This window comes from Python bivittatus, unplaced genomic scaffold, assembly GCF_059951505.1.
Source record: "Python bivittatus isolate LINGU-HERP-01145 unplaced genomic scaffold, Pbiv_v1 ctg000330_np1212, whole genome shotgun sequence".
Lineage (NCBI taxonomy): Eukaryota > Metazoa > Chordata > Lepidosauria > Squamata > Pythonidae > Python > Python bivittatus.
In genome coordinates this window covers 46,147,934-46,170,676 of record NW_028277058.1, presented here as the reverse complement: position 1 = coordinate 46,170,676, position 22,743 = coordinate 46,147,934, and the positions used below count along the sequence as shown (strand labels likewise).

Here is a 22,743-nt window from a genome sequence, read left to right as displayed (position 1 = left end):
TTGCCCACCGTGCATGGGTCAGACTAAAAAAATTAAAAAGTGGACAGAGCCTGGGCAGAAATGTAATAAATGAAGTCAAGTCAGAAAATAAGACTATGTTTTTCTTCCAGAAAATTATATGATGTTAAACAATATGAAAGTAAAAATTGAGTTTCATCTTTGAAACATGCTTTGCTATGTTGGGGGGGGGGGGGTGTTGACAGACACAGTATCAGTTTTGGTGATGAAACCATGGGAGTAGACCTGAAAGGGAGTGAGGTATATTTGGCCCAAGTAGCCCAGATTCATAGAATCTTTGAGCTGGAAAGTACTGAAGAGGTTGTCTAGTCCAATCCCCCACTATATGCTGGCTGGGGAATTTTGGGAACTGAAGTCCACACATCTTCAAATTGCCAAGGTGGATAAACATTGTTCTAGAGCATCTTTGACAGATGAACATCCAGATTCTGCCTGAAGACCTCACTTACTGCAAAGGGAATTATTAATCACAAAATAACAATAACACAGGAATCACATTCTAGAAATTTGGAGAATAGGAAACAATTGACAAGTTAATAACAACAACAATAATAATAATACCCTTTGGTCCTCACCAAAACAATGACAGACCAACTCTAGGCTGTCCAGCAAGCCACCATGCTCTCCCACAATGACTTGTTGAAATTATACTATATTCTTGTCATGTCATTTCAGAATTTGTTGTTGTTCAGTGGTTAAGTCAGGTCCGACTCTTCATGACCCCATGAACCATATCGTGCCAGGCCTTCCTGTCCTTCACTGCCTCCCTGAGTTTGCTCAGTTTCATGCTCATTGCTTCAGTGATGCTATCTAACCACCTCATCCTCTGCCGTCCTCTTCTCCTTTTGCCTTCAGTCTTTCCCAGCATCAGGGTCTTTTCCAAAGAGTCCTCTCTTCGCATTAGGTGACCAAAGTATCTGAGCTTGAGCTTCAGTATCAATCTTTCCAATGAGCAATCAGGGTTGATTTCCTTTAAGATTGACTGGTTTGACCTCCTAGCAGTCCAGGGGACTCTTAAGAGTCTTCTCCAGCACCACAGTTCAAAGGCATCAATTCTTCGGCACTCAGCCTTCTTTATGGTCCAGCTCTCACAGCCATACATTACTACTGGGAAAACCATAGCTTTGATTGTGTGGATCTTTGTCAGCAAGGTGATGTTTCTGCTTTTTAATATGCTGTCTAGGTTTGCCATAGCTTTCCTCCCAAGGAGCAAGCGTCTTTTAATTTCATGGCTGCAGTCTCCATCTGCGGTGATCTTGGAGCCCAAATAAATGAAATCTGTTACTGCTTCCATTTCTACCCCTCCTATTTGCCAGGAACTGATGGGTCCAGATGCCATGATCTTAGTTTTTTTAATGTTGAGTTTCAAGCCAGCTTTCGCACTCTCCTCTTTCACCCTCATCAAGAGGCTCTTTAGTTCTTCTTCACTTTCTGCCATTAGGGTGGTATCGTCTGCATATCTGAGGTTATTGATGATTCTCCCTGCAATCTTAATTCCGGCTTGTGATTCTTCCAGCCTGGCATTTCTCATGATGTACTCTGCATATAGGTTAAATAAGCAGGGTGACAGTATACAGCCTTGTCGTACTCCTTTCCCTATTTTGAACCAATCGGTTATTCCGTGACTGGTTCTAACTGTTGCTTCTTGGCCCGCATACAGATTTCTCAGGAGACAGGTAAGATGGTCTGGTACCCCCATCTCTTTAAGAATTTGCCACAGTTTGTTGTGATCCACACAATCAAAGGCTTTTGCATAGTCAATGAAGCAGAAGTAGATGTTTTTCTGGAACTCTCGTGCTTTCTCCATGATCCAGCGAATGTTGGCAATTTGATCTCTAGTTCCTCTGCCTCTTCGAAACCCAGCTTGTACATCCGGTAGTTCTCGGTTCACGTACTATTGAAGCCTAGCTTGTAGGATTTTGAGCATAACCTTGCTAGCATGTGAAATGAGTGCAATTGTGCGATAGTTTGAGCATTCTTTGGCATTGCCCTTCTTTGGAATTGGAACGTAAACTGACCTTTTCCAATCCCGTGGCCACTGTTGCGTTTTCCAAACTTGCTGGCATATTGAGTGCAGCACTTTAACAGCATCATCTTTTAGTATTTTAAATAACTCAGCTGGAACACTGTCATCTCCACTAGCTTTGTTGTTAGCAATGCTTCCTAAGGCCCACTTGACTTCACTCTCTAGGATGTCTGGCTCAAGGTCAGTGACCACACCAGCGTGGACATCAGGGACATTAAGATCTTTCTTGTATAGTTCTTCTGGGTATTCTTGCCACCTCTTCTTAATCTCTTCTGCTTCTGTTAGGTCCCTGCCTTTTTTGTCCTTTATCATGCCCATCTTTGCACTAAACGTTCCTTTGATATCTCCAATTTTCTTGAAGAGATCTCTAGTCTTCTCCATTCTATTGTTTTCCTCAATTTCTTTGCATTGTTCATTTAAGAAGGCCTTCTTATCTCTCCTTACTATTCTCTGGAAATCTGCATTCAGTTGCTTATATCTTTCCCTTTCACCCTTGCTTTTCGCATTCCTTCTTTCCACAGCTATTTGTAAAGCCTCATCAGACAGCCATTTTGCTTTCTTGCATTTCTTTTTCTTTGGGATGGTTTTAGTTGCTGCCTCCTGTACAATGTTACGGACCTCCGTCCATAGTTCTTCAGGCACTCTGTCTATCAAATCTAATCCCCTAAATCTATTCATCACCTTCACCGTGTACTCACAAGGAATATGACCTAAGTCATACCTGAGTGGTCTAGTGGTTTTCCCTACGTTCTTCAATTTAAACCTAAATTTTGCAGTAAGCAGCTCATTATCTGAGCCACAGTCAGCTCCTGGTCTTGTTTTTGCTGTCTATATGGAGCTTCTCCATCTTTGGCTGCAAAGTATATAATCAATCTGGTTTCGGGATTGACCATCTGGTGATGTCCATGTGTAGAGTCGTCTCTTGTGTTGTTGGAAAAGAGTGTTTGCTATGACTAGCTTGTTCTCTTGACAGAACTCTATTAGCCTTTGCCCTGCTTCATTTTGTACTCCAAGGCCAAACTTGCCTGTTATTCCAATTATTCCTTGACCTCCTACTTTAGCATTCCAATCCCCTATGATGAAAAGGACATCTTTTTTTGGTGCTAGTTCTAGAAGGTGTTGTAGGTCTTCATAGAACCGGTCAACTTCAGCTTCTTCGGCATCAGTGGTTGGGGCATAGACTTGGATTACTGTGGTATTGAATGGTTTGCCTTGGATTTGCACTGAGATCATTCTGTCGTTTTTAAGGTTGTACCCCATTACTATCTTTCCCACTCTCTTATTGACTATGAGGGCTACTCCATTTCTTCTAAGGGTTTCTTGTCCACAGTAGTAAATATAATGGTCACCTGAATTAAATTCACCCATTCCCGTCCATTTTAATTCGCTGATTCCCAAGATGTCGACGTTCAACCTTGTCATTTCATGTTTGACCACATCCAGCTTGCCTTGGTTCATAGATCTTACATTCCAGGTACCTATACAATATTGTTCTTTACAGCATGGGACCTTCTTTTCGCTTCCAGATACATCCACAGCTGATACAATCCACATTCGGCTTTGGCCCAGCCACTTCACTCTTTCTGGAGCTACTTGGAATTGCCCTCTGCTCTTCCCCAGTAGCATACTGGACACCTTCCGACCTGAGGGGCTCATCTTCCAGCGTTATATCTTTTAGCCTTTTGACATTGTCCATGGGGTTTTCTTGGCAAGGATACTGGAGTGGGTTGCCATTTCCTTCTCCAGTGACCACATTTTGTCAAAACTCTCTGTCATGACCTGTCCATCTTGGGTGGCCCTGTACGGTATAGCTCATGGCTTCACTGCATTATGCAAGCCCCTTCGCCACGACAAGGCAGTGATCCATGAAGGGGAGAAGAATTTGAGGAAGGGGGGAAAATGGCAATCCTCACAGATTTCCAACATCCATATCCATCCCTCTATGTATTGCCCTACCACAGTTTCTCTCCTTTTATAAAAGAATCCAAAGTATAAGAACATCAGCAGCTTTTCAAGGAATTTTAGGCAAAATAGGCACAGCTGCTCTTTTTCCAAGGTTGAGTTTCAAAGCAGAGGTCAGAGATACCAGTGCAGAGCTAAACATCTTGTCTTTTCAAAATTTCATGATTGTCAGAAGCTTGGAGGCAGAGAGATACAATGTCAGTAGGACATGCTGTAAAACCAATGGCCTCAAGGCTATTTTCTGAAGAGGAAAACCCACCTGTTTACTAGGAAATATAGATCTGTAAGCAGATAGCGTGATGCTTCCTCCCAGACTTACCTTAAAAACATGCTGGGAAAGTCAGAAACCATTATCTTCTCATTTCCTTACCCAACATGCATGGCCTCTTCTCATATCCCTATCACTCCAGGTACTCCTACAAAGATGAATCTCAAACATCTAGACCCAGTTATACCTGTCTGGGCAAAATGCTCTTAATTTGGGTACAGCCAGTGAGAAGGCCCTTCTTTTGGGGTCCTCTGTTTCATTGGATGCCTTCAGAGGATGCCTCACCCATGGAGTGCAGCTAACATCCGTCCTCGACTTTGTTCACTGATTCCCCCACCACCAGTACACTTTTATTGTGCAAGGCATATCATGTTTCATGTCTTGATTTCAACTGCTCCTTCTCCTTGGTTGATCATTGCAAATTGATATTTTTATGAAATGGTGCCCCCCCCTCTTTTTCCCCCAAAGTAAGCTGCCCTGACTGCAACACCACTGCGAGATATAACTGATTAGATAAATGAATGAATAAATAAAATGGTCAATATCCAAGATAAGATAAAATGAAAGAAACAAACCTGTGATCTGGCTTGCATATTGTTTTACATTTCATAGGCTTGACTCAAACATACCATTGAGTGTGCATCCAGAGATGTTTTGGATGCATAAAGTATGTGCATTAGTTTATTCCCTGTGTTATGTATGTGATGGGTCCAGAGTAGAAAGTTGAAAGAAATTTGCAGTGCATTTATATTAAAGTATTTGCCATAATCCATCAAAACAGACTCTACTGCACTGTAAATAGATTAGCAGCAATGAATATAGATCATTAGCATCATTTGCTATCAGTTTTTGATCCAAACTTCATACGAGCTAGGATTTGAGAAAGATGCCATATTTAAATAAGATCTCATAAAAATTGGATGCAAACAGAGTATATTAGCAACTGCATGACAAACTTTAGTGTTGTTGTTGTTTTAATTTTTCAATTAGGAGCATTTGCATTAAAATGGTACCTTAGAGAAATCTGTACATATGTTACAGAACATTGTATATGACAACACATTTTTTTTTCCTATTCTTTAAAATTGTGAACAGACTGATGGAATGGAATAATTTTGTGGCATTAAGAGGAGCAGATGCAAACTGATTTGCCATTCCTAATCCACAGACATTCCCCCTTTCAGCCCATAAGGGTCAATAGGCTTCAGGATTAGTACATTAGACACTAAGAAATACCTTAAGAATTTGGTGCATGCAATAGACTTTCATCCACCATACAAGTATGTCCCGCCTTTCAACTGTTCCAAGGCTCTAGGAGGTCCACTGAGGGCCAGTTTGGTGTAGTGGTTAAGGCATTAGGCTAGAAACGGGGAGACCATGAGTTCTAGTCCTGCCTTAGGCATAAAGCCAGCTGGGTGACTTTGGGCCAGTCATGGTCTCTCAGCCCTAAGGAGGTGGCAATGGCAAGCCACTTCTGAAAAACCTTGCCAAGAAAACTACAGGGACTAGTCCAGGCAGTCACCAGTCACTTCTTCTTTAACAGTGACTCAAAGACACACACACGCAAAAGGAGATGTATCAATTGATTCTGAAATACTTTTCACTCTACTGCAGTTAAGATCTCATCTCCAGAGTCTACAGGTTATGTTTGCCATGGGGAAGAGCTCCAAACTATTCAAGAAATCTATCTCCACTCTTATGGGAACAGTAGGAACCACAGTTTTATTGACCAGAATTCCACATTTGTTTTTAATTTTGCTAAGATGTTAAAAAAATACAGAGAAGCTAACATCATTGCTGTTAATTATTACTGAACAAAAACACCAGGCACTTCTCAGCAAAGCAGAAATATTCCCAGCAGAACAGCTTTCCATGGGTAGAGGAAAACCATTTTAAAAACACTCACGCTCAAGTCAACTGATGGAAAGCAATTAAGACTGTTTGGCTGCCCTTAAAGGCAAACAGAGGCATAATTGACATATTGCACTTTGCACATTTGGAAATCAACAAAGCAATGCATACACAAACATATACACATAACCAAGCCATTATATTTCAGGTCTTCCTTTGTGGATTCTTTTCAGAATTGGCTCAAACAATGACAAGGCTGGAAACTAATTACCTTCTGCTGAGCTTGCCTGCTGGAGAGAGCCAACAACAGCAAAGATTCAATTAGTATAGGCTGCTAGATCTAGTCGATATTTAAAAGTCCTGCTGTACTATGGAACAAGTCCAGGTTGGGAAAATTTGGGTAAATAAAAATGGCACCAAGGTTCTCCACTTAGCATGGTTTGAAATGCTGAACTGTAATTGGGAATCAGCCAAGCAGTGTAGTGGAGGACAGATGCCTGAGTATTGCAGATGTTGACTCTGGGCCCATATGCCTTTATGCAGGGATCTAATATGATCCATCATGTTCTTTTTCCAGCTCCGTACTACATTAAGAAATAAAGTAATTGGTTGCCCTTATCTTGGTTATCTATTTTAAAGAGTTGAAGTTTCTTGATGTCAACACTGCTTGTTATAGCTGTGTAATAATGTCTTTTGTCAAGATTAACTAAAACTGAATACAAGCAAATATACATAACCAGTGTGAATACTTGAGGCTTTTGTTAGATCTGCTTTGGATTTTTAAGGCAACCATCCTGATTTGAATTAGCAGTGTAACCTGGCTGCTGGAAAATGGATGCAATGTTAGGCTATGCAGAAATATAAATATTGTTTCCAAATCATAGTCATAGCTCCACTATATTCTACATCAGTCAGACCTCACCATGAGTTCTTTGTGCAGTTTTGGTCATCACTCTTTAAGAAGGATGGAAGTGCAAAGGACAGTAAGGAAGGTCAGGGTACTAGAAACAGCCCTATGGGGGAGGGAATTGAACATTTTTTCCTTGAAAAAAGATGAAGCAGGAAGGATATGATTGCACTGTTCAAGTACCCAAAGAGATATCACATAGAAAAAATTCAACATCTATTCTCTATTGTCCCAGCATGTAGGACATGGCATGATGGTTTTAAGCATCAGGAAGGCAGATTTCAGCTGAATGTTGGGCAACATTTGGATAATGGAATCAACCACTTAGACAGGTGGTGGCTTCATCTTCACTGGGTACATTCAAGCAAAGGCTAGACAGTCATCTGTTAGGGATGCTTTAATTTGTATTCCTGCTTTGGGAAGAGGAGGAAGTTGGGAGCTAAATGATTTCTTGCAATTCTAAGTTTTCATGGATTGGAACACATTTGCCTTCTGGTTTTCCACTTATTCAAACTGTATGATGCAAATCTTGGTTCAAAAAAATATCAGAATACTATATTTTAACCCCCAATGCACAAAAAAAGCTTATTTGGAAGCATAATCCATACCTGACTCTATTTCAGAACCAAACCCATACAAAAGCATGAGTTTTGTTAACAAAAACATGTTTGTGTATACGTTTGTGTTTTGATTATAGATGAATATAGAAATAAGAAGAATTTATGAATGATGACATGAAACTGTCAGACTGTAATTGATTTATCCATCCCTACCAGCTGGGTGCATTATTTCTATGGGATTGCATTATCCATTACTAAAATTGCTTAGTCTCAGCTGGGCCGCTGATGTTTGTGGCCTTAGATGATTTTTGGTTCCATTACTATCTTCAGGGAGTTCAGTTTGAAGGTTTATTTGTGCTCCCCTCATCCCCCCCCCCATTGTGAAGATTTATATTCCCTTTGCAGGAAAGATTTTTGTGAACAAGTTTGACATAAAATGTTAAATATAAATACCATAAACATATAACAATCCATAAGACAAGAGTGGCAGAAAAAGTAATGAAATAGAAGTATGTCAACATTAAAAATCCAAAAAGATGAACAGAAAAGTCCTTCTTGGCCTTAAAATGACAATAGAGCTTGTGTTGACAGAGGATCTTTTAGCAGAAACCTAGAAGAGAGAGATTCTTTTGATTGAATTGTCCCATCTGGCTCAATATTTCATACACTGGCTGGCAGTATTGAAAGCATACATTCTTTCACTGGGAATTATTGCATGCATAACATTATGTTTTTGCACTGAAGTGTAGCCTCTCCATGGTCTTTCAAATAGCAGGACACTTCTATCAAAAAAGCCCTATCTTGAAAGAGACAGAGGAGGAGAAGGAGATATCCCATGGACCCATCTTTTAAAGTGAAGTGGATGTTCTTAAGGAATCCAGGCCTCAGGATATTTCAGTTTTAAAAGTTATGCTACCAGGTCTGATTGGAACAGATTGTAATTAGGACAATACTGCTGTTTGAAGACTGGCAAGATCTGCTGCATTTGCTGTTAATAACAGTTAATAACAAAATTGGCTTATTTTGTGTTATCGCAGTTTCTCAATTACAGTATGTTCAAGGGCTGCCCCATGTTCAGTCATTTGCAGTAATGACTATATTAGGATTTTCTCATGGGAAGAAATGCACCTCGCTATCTCCAAACAATTGTTTAGACTAGAAAAGCAGGCCACCTGCAGTTATTTCTGTTAGTGTGCACGTATACTGCTATTTACTGCCGCCTATTGGCGTCTGTATGCTAGTTACTCAAGGGGTGGTGCATAGTGTTAATAAAGTGTGAGGATTACATATGTCACTGCTCAGTAGGATTTTAGCCATCATGTAATCAGTTTTATGGGTTATGTAGTAGTAACTATACTTTCTGGCTGGATTTCTTTGGAGAACAAGATAAGGACATTGCATTCTTGAAATGTCTCTAACGCTGGTGTGTATTTTTGGCAAGAACTGTGGTTATAGCTGCACTCTGAATAACAGACTATTCACTGGTTATGCTATTTCTGAAGTAAGGGCAATAGTAGGCAAGTGGAATAGGCTGGGATTAGTATATTAGCTTTAGAGTAGGAATGGATTCAGGGCAGCAAGTCAGTCTCCCAAACATCTAAAGGGCTAAAGCAGTGTTGTCCAAACTTGGCCACTTTAAGATGAGTGGACTTCAACTCCCAGAATTCCCCAGCCAGCCATCTTAGTCCACTCATCTTAAAGTGGCCAGGTTTGGACAACACTGGGCGAAAGGAAAGAATCCAGAGTTCCTGTGACATCCCCCAAAGTGTGTTGACTAGATATTTTACAGATATTGGGAGGCTTTTAAAGGGAGTTTCAAGGTAAAAATGGGAGCCTTTTCTAGAGGGGAAAAACACGCCTATTCTCATACTTTGTAATGGGCTGTAAAAATAACCCAGAGGAAGAAGAAGAAGAGACACAGCCAAAGCAACAGTCAGAGAAGAGAAATCTGCGCCCAAAGCAGGAGTGTAATTTGAGAAAGTGTCTCAGACTTGACCCTCCCTAGATCTCTTTAGGAGAAAGGCAGGGAAAGGGAAGGCACATTCAAAGTTGCAAGATTTTGTTACTGTAACCCTACAATAAAAGTAGTTTTAGTATTCATGACTTTAGTGTTCCAGTCTGGTCTGCCTCAGAGGGCTGACATCAATTAGGTCTTCCTCCTCTTCCTCATTATTATTCTCATAGCTCATTACACACTTAAGCCACTCTAAAATCCAAACAAATCATGCAACACATTTTGGTGGTTGTTTTGTTACCAGATTTTAGCAATGCAATCTCAAGATGCTGGAGCAGCAAATGTGGTGATGGCAGGACTAGCAACAGGGCGCTCGAGGCAAGTGGAGCGCTAGGGGGCAACATATGGCCCACAGCCTATGTATTGTCCAACCGAGCTTTAGATGATGAAAAGATCTTGTGCCAGAAAGGCTAGACAGCTTCCAAAGTTATAGTCTGATCTAAAAACACTCCAAGATTACAAGCCTGTTTTCACTCAAAATAGCCATTGTCTAGATTAATTATCAGTGATGTCAGAGAAAGTTTATTTTCCTGGAGCCATGGCATACATTACTTGAAACCCATCTAACACTTGTTAATCTTTTTGTAAAGGCATGGTCTTCAGTAAAACACACACAGACACACATGCCTTAAGCTTTTACAGACTTTACCCCTGTGTGCAATTTGTGACTATCAAGTAGCATCTAGGACCCGTAACCAATGATTTTCAATTAACATTAAATGGAAAAGCCTTTCATAACAATTGTTATTTAATAGGCCCTTTAGACAAAATTAATGGCCAAATGACATGGCAAAGAGCAAACACAATGGAGAACAGGTTTTCTGCATGTTGGAGAGGCTATTCTAGTAAGCGCTGCTTTCATTGTCTGCTAAAATTTCCTTTTCTAGCCAATATAAAAATGCATGAATTAGGTCTCCTGGGCATTAATGCTTTGTCATGGAGAAAACTGAACTTAAATTTAAGTGAATCCAATGGCGCCACATTAACCTTATGCATTTCTTAAAAGGGATTGTTTTATTTACTAATTTAAGTGGAGAAATTGAACTTGATGGGCTGAAGAAACCAACCAAACAAGAACACAGTCATCCAGGGGGCCTCTTTATTTGAGAATGAAGTGGATGAAATGAGAACCGTGATGGGACACATGGTTGGGGAAGGCTGCCCAACAAGTAATGTAAAATAGTTACAGCATTTGGCCAGAAGAACAGAGAACCAGATTTATCCTCACCTATGACATTCACTGGGTGACTTCAGGCCAGACTTCCTCCCTCAGCCTTACATACCACATAGAGATGGGTGTCCCCAGGGAGGTCAGGGGCATCATGCATATCATGTCACCACACAAATTATGTGAATTATGAAATTGGCATAAATCACAACTGATGCAAAGTACACCATTCACATCATTCACATGATGATGGCATGATCTCTGTGATGTTACTATAGCTTCCACCAGACACCTTTGAGCATAGGGTTGTTTCTGTGTGGAGAAAATGGGAGAGGTGGGTGGTGGGATATCACATAAGCTCTTGAAGGAATATGGAATATACAGGTGAAATTCAAAAAATTAGAATATCGTGCAAATGTTCATTTATGTCAGTAAGGCAACTCAAAAGATGAAACCAATATATGAGATAGACGCATTGCATGCAAAGCGAGATATGTCAAGCCTTACTTTGGTATAATTGTGATGATTATGGCGTACAGCTTATGAAAACCCCAAATTCACAATCTCAGAAAATTAGAATATTTCATGACATCAATAACACAAGAATTGGAAATAGTACAGTATGGGACCTCTGCAAAGTATAAGCATGCATATGTACTCAGTACATGGTTTGGGTCCCTTTTGCAGCAATGACTGCCGCAATGCAGCGTGGCATGGATGCTATCAGCCTGTGGCACTGCTGAGGTGTTATGGAAGACCAGAATGCTTCAATAGCGGCCTTCAGCTCCGCTGCATTGTTCGGTCTCATGTCCCTCATCTTTCTCTTGGCAATGCCCCATAGATTCTCTATGGGGTTCAGGTCAGGCGAGTTTGCTGGCCAATCAAGCACAGTAATCCCATGGTCATTGAACCAGGTTTTGGTACTTTTGGCAGTGTGGGCAGGTGCCAAGTCAGCATCCCCATAAAGCTCGTCTACGGAAGGAAGCATGAAGTGCTTCAAAATCTCCTGGTAGACGGCTGCATTGACCCTGGACTTAATGAAGCACAGTGGACCAACACCAGCAGATGACATGGCTCCCCAAATCAACACAGACTGTGGAAACTTCACACTGGACTTCAAGCATCGTGCATTGTGTGCCTCTCCATTCTTCCTCCAGACTCTGGGTCCTTGGTTCCCAAATGAGATGCAAAAGTTGCTCTCATCAGAAAAGAGGACTTTGGACCACTGGGCAACAGACCAGTTCTTTTTTTCTGTAGCCCAGGTAAGACGCTTCTGACGTTGTTTGTTGTGCAGGAGCGGCTTGACAAGAGGAATACAACATTTGAAGCCCATGTCCAGGATCCGTCTGTGTGTGGTGGCTCTTGATGCACTAACTCCAGCCTCAGTCCACTCCTTGTGAAAGTCCCCAACACTTTTGAATGGCCTTTTCCTGAGAATCCTCTCCAGGCTGCGGTCATCCCTGCTGCTAGTGCACCTTTTTCTACCACACTTTTCCCTTCCACATAACCTTCTATTGATGTGCTTTGATACAGCACTTTGGGAACATCCAACTTCTTTTGCAATTACCTTTTGGGGCTTTCCCTCCTTATGGAGGGTGTCAGTGATGGTTTTCTGCACAGCTGTCAGGTCAGCAGTCTTTCCCATGCTTGTGATTCCTACTGAACCAGCCTGAGAGACCATTTAAAGGCTCAGGAACCCTTTGCAGGTGTTCTGGATTCATTAGCTGATTAGAGTGGGACACTTTGAGCCTAGAATATTGAACCTTTTCACACTATTCTAATTTTCTGAGATTGTGAATTTGGGGTTTTCATAAGGTGTACGCCATAATCATCACAATTATACCAAAATAAGGTTTGACATATCTCGCTTTGCATGTAATGCGTCTATCTCATATATTGATTTCACCTTTTGAGTTGCCTTACTGACATAAATGAACATTTGCACGATATTCTAATTTTTCAAGTTTCACCTGTAAATGTAATAAATTCTTTTGGTTGCTTTGTCTAAGGAAACACTGTTTTACATCAAAGTATGTTATAGCACGCAACCCTGCTGTTTATCTAAGGAGGACTCTGTAAATCAATCTCATTCCTTATATGATACATCTTTACAGCAGGGGAAGGTATATTTTTTGTTTCACTTGACTAGCTGGGGCAAGGGGGCAGTGTTGAATGTTTTGGTCCATTTTATTTCTTTCAGTTTCTTTTTAAGAGTGGGAGTAGAAACAGGAGACTTGTAGGAGACCAACCATTCCCATTTCCTCAGATCACCCTACAAAAACAGTTGAATGTCAAGATTTCAGCATAAGGACCAATTTTTAGCCATACAGGTTTAGCCTCTCATTCCTCCCTCAACACTTAGTTTTAGGAGGAAAAGAGAAAAATAATTGTGTCTCCCAAAATTAGCTATTTTGATGTCAAATTTAGGGGTAAAAGTGGGCTGCTGGAGGTCTTATGTGGCCCATGGACTACAGGTTATACACCTCTGATTTCCAGAAGTGGCCCAATACATTTTTGCCCTCTGAGAGAGAGAGAAAAAAGGAATGTCTCTGCCTTTCGAGCAAATAATTTTTACACATCAGGCAGAATATTCTTTCACTGCCTTCTTCCATGCCTGGCAATGAAAATATAATCATAATAAACTAGTAGGTAACATTTCCTTGCCCCTTCACAACACTAAACACATGTTGCCTTAGTTAATTGCCTCATTCCATCTCATAGCAGGACCACCCTGAATCCTTAGGTTGAAAACAGTGTTGAATGACTTGAGGTGATTTAACAAAAAGATAAACCTTCCCAATTCACAGACATGTTCCTCAAAAACAAAACTTTCTCCACAAGGAGGAGCCATATTCTCAGCACTGGGAAAAGCAATTACACCACTCTTATGGGGTGAGGATTTCTGTGTTTCCAGCTGCTTGTATTTGCTAAATTGTTTGCATTGTGTCTACAAATAACATTATAGAATGAGACATTGGTTTTTGTATTTCTTTATATAGAAACTTAATTTTAGTGGCATTAGTTAGTGATGTCTTCATTCTGCAAATTGTTCATCCTTGGAGCTTTGAACAGAAAAAGAACATTATAATGTTATGCATAGCAGCTTTTGTGACATGATGGCATGTTGGAAAACTGGTGTGACAGTTTGATGGGTTGCCATGGAAACTTCCAGAGTTGAATGCATGGATGCACAGTAAAATTTGCCAGCTACCTGCTCTTGGTGTGTGAGAAGGAGAAAAAGACTTGCATCCAATGATAAGTACATCCGATAAAAGATATTAATGATAGGCCATCATCCTATAAATAGTAAGTTGGGAATCAGCTGCACTGAACATTAAACTTTGCTACTGAGTAAGCATGGATAGGATTTTACTGTGAAAGATATTCAAGAGAAGATACCAAAAAGTAGGAAAAAAATAAATTTGTGTTATTGAATTCAGTATATTAAAAGAAAAGCAATCTAGATGCCACTTTGAATCCATAATGCAAGCATCTCAACTGGAGAAATTTGAATTTTAATCTTCAGGCATCCTTGCATGTTTTGAATTTTGTCATCATTATTATTATTTGCATTATCAAAAAACTAACAGTTTCAAGTACTGTAGTAGAGGGTATGGCTATGATCTACAAGACAAGACATTGATAGTGTACATAAAGATAATGTTCAGTGACAAGGTTTATTGTCTTGATTACATGGATGACCACAGAATGGGTAAATGACAAAATGTGTGTGATGACATCATCACAAAGATGCCGTAACTTATGTACTTGTGTTAGATGTTGGAATGTAAGTACATGATCACAGCATTTACATGATGATGTTGCAACGTTTATTTTTTATTTTTTTAAATCATATTGCAACATGGTGATGTCACCACACACGTCATCATTTTGGCATCATCGTCCTTTGCTGTGGACTAAAATACGTATCTTCTTTGATGCTGGTGGTCCAAAAGAAGTAATGCTAATTAAATGGTAAGCATATCTCAATTTGCTCTTTTCACTAAACAGAATGGATAATGAATACTAAGAAAACAGTTTTCCTTTGGAATGCATAGGAAGCTAAGCTAGCTTTGTGTTAATAGATATTATACTGTAATGTTAGCTTTGCAGCAAAATTCTACGTTTATCTGCAAACTGGTCTTTTACTGTAACATTTTGCTTTGCAATTCATTTTTTCCAAACAGAATGACTAGATTGAAACAGGGCTAAGATTATAAGAGGTTGAATCCATTTTGAAGCAGAATTAATACTTCATCATGGGAATCAAAGTGAACTAAGATAAAATGAATAATTGCTCATGACGATTCAGTAGAGCTTAATTCTATTTTCTGGACCATAAAGAAGGCTGAGCGCTGAAGAATTGATGCCTTTGAACTGTGGTGCTGGAGAAGACTCTTAAGAGTCCCCTGGACTGCTAGGAGGTCAAACCAGTCAATCTTAAAGGAAATCAACCCTGATTGTTCATTGGAAGGACTGATAATGAAGCTCAAGCTCAGATACTTTGGTCAACTAATGCGAAGAGAGGAGTCTTTGGAAAAGACCCTGATGCTGGGAAGGATTGAAGGCAAAAGGAGAAGAGGACGGCAGAGGATGAGATGGTTAGATGGCATCACTGAAGCAATGAGCATGAAACTGAGCAAACTCAGGGAGGCAGTGAAGGACAGGAAGGCCTGGCGCAATATGGTTCATGGGGTCACGAAGAGCCGGACACGACTTAACGACTGAACAACAAAAAATTCTATTTTAATTTCTGTAAGATATGTTAGTTTCAAACTATTTATTTGTAGATGCACTCCAATGTATATCTATTTAGATACCAAAACTATATAGATATGTTAATAAACTTGAGTCATGCATGAGATCCAGTTCATTATCGATATGCTTGATTTCTTTTATGTAAACTGCTTTGCAATGCAATATCATAAAGAAGTTTCAGAGGAAACATTCTGCGTATGCTCTGTTAGCTTTCTGTCTGCCTAGACTTCCCTCATCTGAATTTAAATTGGGAAAGGGTAGGATATTAGCAGAATTAGACGGAAAAGTGAACTTAATTTCCTGACAGTAATATGTATCTTGTGCCTTTTCCCTTCACTGCCATACTATTACTGTGCTTGATTTTCATTTCCAAGAGTAATTACTGGGACCATGCAGATCTTTCAAAAGGACTGTGTTTTGACAAAGCTTCAATCAAAGTGTTCCTTTAAAGAGTCATTCTGGATTGAAGTGTTGTCTCCTTTTGAAACACCAGATCAGTGGCTGCTCAGTTTCAATCTGGATACTAAATGGGGCATTTGCAGATGTACTGTGCTTGGGTTAAGGCCTATTTTCTGGTATAGCAGCGTGGCCAGTTGGATAGAGTCAGCTTGCTTCAATATCTTAACTCAAAGTGGATCGCTGAGATATGCTCTTGAATCAGGTCACTGCAGTTGTCCAGGTTGAGGTGATATGTCAAAACTTAACAGGTCCACTCTGTCTAGTGGTTACATATCAACTAACTCTAATCATATTACCCACTATCTCCTTATAACTAACTAATTACTGATTAGTTAACTAATAATAATAACTAACTACTGATTCATTTTCTATTCATGGGTTACATGTGCATGGAAATGAGATGGGTTTTCATGCTAAGAAACTGATGAGGAAATGGGACAAAATGAACTTTAGGTCTCAAAAATGAGAAATGGAGAGAAACCAAATAAACAGATCCACTCATTCTTTGTTTCAGCTCTTGGAGATATCAAATTTTGCATGAATATATGGTGTTCCAAAATGTCCATAATCGTTTCCTTTAATTTCCTCTTACTTTAGCAACACTGTAACCTGGACCTCTTTTTCTACATTAATCTGAGATTGCCTGCCTGGCTGCTGTGGGTGATTTATCCAGCACTTTGCTGATAAAGTTGACTCCTCATAGTCAGGATCTATGGTGATAACTAGAGCACTATCTCACCATACTATCAGGGACTCCTTCTAGCCTATGAACTCTGAGGAAGTGGATAGGTGCTGTGTAGGTTATCCCCTGACACTTGTAGCTTGGACCCCTGCCTGTCCTGGCCTTTGTGAGGAGCAGGGGGATGTCAGTACTTCTTTTCAGAACAGGAAGCTGCCAACAGTCTTGAAAGAAGCTGTGGCATATTCCCTTCTGAAATGACTATTCTTAGATCCATTGGCCTTAGACAGCTACATCCCAGTCTCCAACCTCCACTTTTGGGAGAAGGTTATTGAAATGGTGGTGGCAGGTCACCTACACTGTACCCTAGAATTAGTGGGTTATCTGGACCTTTTCAGTCAAGTTTCAGGTAGGGGTATGAGACTGAAAAGGCATTGGTTTCTCTCCTGGATGATTTTTGTTGAGACCTAGATGGGGATATTGCCCTTCCTGTGGCCCTTTTAGACCTCTCAGCAGCTTTTGATATTATTGACCATGATATCCTGCTGGAGTGCTTGAAAGGGGTTGGGGACTGGAGGCATTGTTTTGTAGTGCTTCTGCTCCTTTCTCAATGAGCAATTTCAGGTAGTAGGAGAGGTCAACTCAGTGGCCTTCATCTTGTGGGGTGCTTCTCAGAGTTGCTGTTGTGAGAAAAATTAGGAGGGAGTACTAGGTACAACACTTTGAGCTCCTGAATTAAAGGCAGGGTATAAACCTAATAAGTAAATATACATTGAACAAGTAGCCAAATTAGTTTTTCTGAACACAGAATGTAGAAGAGGTGCCATCTTAGCTTATACCTCAAGCAGCAGAATTTTTTAAGACAGCCTTGTGGGATTGTTAATATTGGTCATTATTAGTCAATGTTATACTTCTGTGAAGATCAAATATTTGTGGGGCTATTGGTACTATGTATGTGGCCTACTTCTGTAAGAACTGTAAATTTTACTTTATTTGTCTTAGAAAGTTTGGAATCTTCTCCCAAAAGCAACCAGGAATCTTTTTAAAAAAAATAATATAAAAACTACATTTGAAGGTAGCAGTATGAAATTACTAACATTTCTATTAGAAGTGGAAGCATTCTGCGTGTGAGTATAGGTATTCCTGACAGCAGGAAACTGACATAAGCAATTATTAGTGAAGCAGATTCCATAATTTAAACAGAAAAGAGATTTCTTTATAGGAAATACATTGCAGAGACAGGCAAATCTCACACCTAGCCAACTGCCTGTTGCCAGAAAATGACTTGAAAAGCATGTGCTCCACACATGGATGCCTGGGAAGAAAGGCAGAAGGAAGCAATCTGAGATAGACAAAGAGTGAGATGGAGGGGACATAGAGTACATCCTTAGCTCTCTACCTACATCATGAGCTGCTGAACATTTGGAGTTGGACCTCCAACATTTTGAAATGATCCAAAAATTTAAAAGTACATAATATACACCGCAAAATATAAGACCACCTTATTTATGAGCTATGAATTGTGGATGAGTTCTCTGGTTTTTAGGGAAATACTGAAATTTCATTCCCACACTATTACTAGTAGTGGCAAAAATGACTTCTAAAAAGGCAGCTAAAATACAGGACTTCTTAAAAAAAAATTATTTTTTTTAAGATCATTGTTCTACCTTCACAATGAATTAAATGCAGGATAGTGAGGAGTGCCATTACCCCTTCCCCCACTCCCAAATCAGATTTAGACATTTTTCCTTAATAATAATAGTATGGACAGCTTTTAGGGTTAATCTCATTCCTCTTGTCACAAAGTAGCCAGGGCTTCTTGCAACCTATGAAAGCAACATGCTGTGAAAATGAAAGTGAACATTCAGCAAGACAGTTTTGGAATTGCTTTCTCCATGTTCTCACCCCATTAACCAACAAATTGGGTAATTAATATTAATAATTGCAAAAAGAATGAATATTGATTAGTCTATTACTCTGATGAATGCCTGAAAACCTTGCAAGAAAATCAAAATGAATTTGTTAAGATTCTAGTGGGGTGGGGTGAGGGGCAGGGGAATAAAACACACATCCTCAGCACTAAACCAGCAATATTAGCAAGGTATTAATGAAGTGACTGAATCTGTGCCATCAATAAACATAAGGGATGCCCAGAGTGATCTTGCAATGGTTTGTCAAGAGACAAATGTGGTCCAAATGTCTTTTCTCTACTAATATTAATTATGCTGCTCCAAGGAAGATCCAGACCTAGGTCTGACTAATTGATATTTGTTATACTAATAGTGGTTCTTATATTTATTTTTGCTTTGGGGTAAATAAATTACCTGTGCAAAGAACTCATGCTAAGACAAGTAGTTTTTCTTTGACTGGGTTGTGAATTCAATGGGAGCCACACTGAAACAGCAGAGTGGAAGAACACTGGGGGACTTTCTCCCACAGTATAAGATGGCAAAAACCTCTGACAGAAGCCATGGCTTCAATATGAATGCTAGCCACAAAGTAGCTAAAACAACAGGGTTGTTCAGGAGAAAAAGAAGATCCAAGATCCTGTTTGTGGTACACCAAGCCCTTGAAGGTAAAGATAAACACTCCCTTAAGTCAGTCTTGATTCCTGGTAAGTGTATGGATATTTCAAAGAGATTTCCTTAGCAACAATACAGAAGTTATTTCCAATTGCCTTCTTCTGAGATGTTTCTTCAATTTGCCATCTAGCCCACAGGACTGAGATTTTCTAGAGATCTCCTATCCAAATGCTAATTAGACCTGATTCTGCTGTTTCAAGATCAACCAGAGTTGCTGAAACTCACTTTTTAATATTTCCTTTCTCCAACCACTATTCCCCCTGTTATTTCTACTTGAATGGATTTACTGTTTCATCTTTGTCTCTTGCTTTCTTTAGACTGATTCTACAGTTTTGTAAACTGCTTCAGTGGGAAGAAGCCTAAAATCTTTTTAACACATAAGTAAATAAAAAGTTAAAATAAGCTTTTCTTTAATAAATAATAAGGGCTGAAGCAAGATCTTTATTAAGCAAACTGAAGGTTTACAAAATATTGTGCAAGTTTTGGGGGTTTCAAAAACTCCATTTGGAAAATCCTTATGATAAGGAGCATATGAGAGGTGCAACAGTTCTCTCCATGGAGGATTCTGAATATTCTTGGTGTGAAGTAGCTGACTCAGAAGAAGAAATGGCAACCATAATTTATACCACAAACTTCTTTGAAGAAACTGAGATCAAACACACTGGGACTGAAAATGGGATTTTAAAGAGCAAAGTAATCAGCCTTCCACTTGGATGAATTTGTTCATTTTACTTTCTTCATAATTTTTAAAATATCTTCTCCCATACCCATTTATAAAGAATTTAGGAAAAATATCTTCCTTCCTCCCTCCCTCCCTCCCTCCCTCCCTCCTTCCTTCCTTCCTTCCTTCCTTCCTTCCTTCCTTCCTTCCTTCCTTCCTTCCTTCCTTCCTTCCTTCCTTCCTTCCTTCCCATGAAATTCTCACCCATCCCTGTCTGTCCCAAAAAAAAGAAAATGCACAATACATCAATAAATCAAATCTTATTATGGTCAAAGACCAGCATAAGGGGGGTAGGGTACAGTCAATTTAAAAAGCATAGAAAATACATCAGAAAAATAATAATAATAATAAGCTAAAAGATATAAAATAGAAAGTATATATCTAAAAGGAACCTAAAAGAAAAATTATGAAAAGCTAGAAGATATATTAAAACAGAAGGTATATAAAAAAAGCAAGAGTCTAAATCTAAAAGGAAGGGTTGGAGTATTAGTTGGGTGTAGGTGAGCATAAAGGTTAACAGATTTTATCAAATTACAGAGCACTTCTAGTATGGTGAACTAGATGCTCATTTAGACTAGTTTATGGCACAGGTCATCGTCTGACAAATTTTAATTGCTGCTGCACAGAACCTGGCAACATTATATGTTGTAGCAGGGTTGGTATCTGAAAGGAGCAGGGAGGTGTAGAATTGTCCTATGTACCCTGGGTATTTATGCAGTAATGGTGAGATAAGGGTACTATGAATGTCTCTGTAATACAAGCACTGGAGAAGCACTTGCTCTGTTGTTTCTGTGTGTCCAGAGTCAAAGGAGCATTGTCTCTCCGGGTAAAGGATCTTCCTGTATCGGCCTTCAAGGACAGCTGAGGGGAAGGCATGGCATCGTGCCAGAGTAAAGGCCCTCAGGTGTTTAGGTTCTTCAAGTTTAGTTAAGTATGCCACAGGGGAGACAGAGTACCTATTGGATTCACTGCACCATTAGAACATTTCTAAGATTGGCCCTCCAATAGGAATCTGTCTAGATCCAATTGGCGCTTTGTGTCTGCTAGATGCTGTTTAATGAGTGCTTTGACCTGGTCATATCCCATGCTGACCTGGAGAGAAGCCAAAGGATGAGATTTCAGTTGCTACTGCCTGTTTCCATGTGGACTGAAAATCATCCCTCACAGTTTAATGGGGCAAGGCCAAGGGGGAAAAAAGGATAGTCTGAGCCAATAGTTGAGTAAGGTCATCCACACTCGAGCTTCCACTTTCATGAGGCTTGTCTTTAGTCTTAGGGTGACATTTTGGGACTTAAACGGGGCCAATCTTAGAAATGTTCTAATGGTGCACAATTGGAGAAGGGGCCTAGATGGGCATCATAAAAAAGTTGTGCTATTGGCTTGGCTTCAAATAATTTGAGTCCTGCAGGAATATAGTGGCCACCTCTTGTCTTGAGGAATTTAAGGATGGCAGATAAGCTCCGCTGTGCATTTTCAGCAACATAGTCCCTACAGGCTTTCCTACTACCAGCAGAATGAAGGACTACCCCCAGATATTTGAAACAGGAGACCTGCTCAATCTTGCAGCTATCTATGCTCCAGGTGTGGCTCTTGGGCCTTTTGGCAAATGCCATGATTTTAGTTTTCTGATCACTGATCTTCCTTGCAGTGCTGTGTTCTTCTGTGTCTCTTTTATGTGCAGAATGTCTTTTAGACTTGTTTAAATATTAGGCAATTTGGTTTAAATATTATTTAATTTGGTTTCATAAACTGTACAATGATCTGAGAAATTAGGATTGAATTATATTGCCCTAAATAACGTAACCTTTTTTTTCCCCTGATTATTTATCTTCTGCTTCGGGGATAGGAGACATTTGTAAAAATCTAGATTTTTTTATGAGCCATAGAGAAGCCAATACTGTCCCATGCAATTCCGGGAAGAATTATGAGATCCTATTAAACATGTTTTATTTCCTTGCAGGTGTGCATTTAGGCAAAAATTGCTTTTAACAAAGATTGCAATCAGATGATATCAGCAAAAGAACAAGCTGAAATGTTAAGGCAGAGCCTCTATTCTCCTATTCTTGGCTATAAATCCATGTGCTTCAGCTTCTTTATAAATTACAGATCATCATCAAGCTATTATCATCATGCCCATGGTTTGCATGAGAGAGGAGGGTGAAGTAAATGAAGTCATAACTGCCATCAGAGCCTACTTTATCTGAATTCAGATATATTTAGAAGAACACACATCTATTAGGGTCTGACATCAGTCTTCTGCAATATCCTGGAAGCTGATTATGGCAAGTCTACTCTGGCTCCAGGTAGGCACAAGCAAGCTATTGACTGTCCCTTTGCTGATCAGTGATATGGCATGAAGGGGGATATAATGAAATAGCCAAACAAGAGAACCTTTTTCCTCCCAGGAGTTCTGATTAATTGCATTATGTTTGGCTCAGACTATGATAAGTCCAGGAGTCTAAGTACAATGGTGCCATCAGGACTGAACTGACTAGGTGGCACAGCATGGTTGAATTGGATTAAAGTTCATCCAGTTCAGCATTTCATCTCCAATAATGACCAATCAGCTCCATCCAGAAAGCTGACAAGCCAGTATTATTTGTCACAGTGCAACTCGTGTTGAAAAGTATACAGCCTTTGAATGGGGAGAGGGAGAGATTCCTCTGATGTGTTCAATTCCTTTTTAACAGTCATGGAAACAAATGGCCATCTCTTCTAAGCTATTTCTGATTCATTTCAAACCAAATACCTGATGTGATTCAAGTCTGCA

General features: G+C 39.8%; 1 protein-coding gene across 24 annotated transcripts in view; it reads left to right on the top strand.

Moving 5' to 3' along the window:
* CHRM2 (cholinergic receptor muscarinic 2) overlaps positions 1-22,743 on the top strand; it is a 273,908-nt gene that overhangs the window by 187,255 nt on the left and 63,910 nt on the right. Inside the window, exon 4 of one of the 24 annotated variants that reach the window (XR_015796240.1) lies at positions 14,731-14,749. The exons of 21 other annotated variants lie outside the window; for them this stretch is intronic. The gene's annotated coding sequence lies outside the window, so the exon portion shown is untranslated. Of the gene's footprint in view, positions 1-14,730; positions 14,750-14,961; positions 18,697-21,933; positions 21,950-22,743 lie in introns of those variants that run through there. 2 more of the 24 variants (XR_015796259.1, XR_015796257.1) reach the window with 2 other exon arrangements.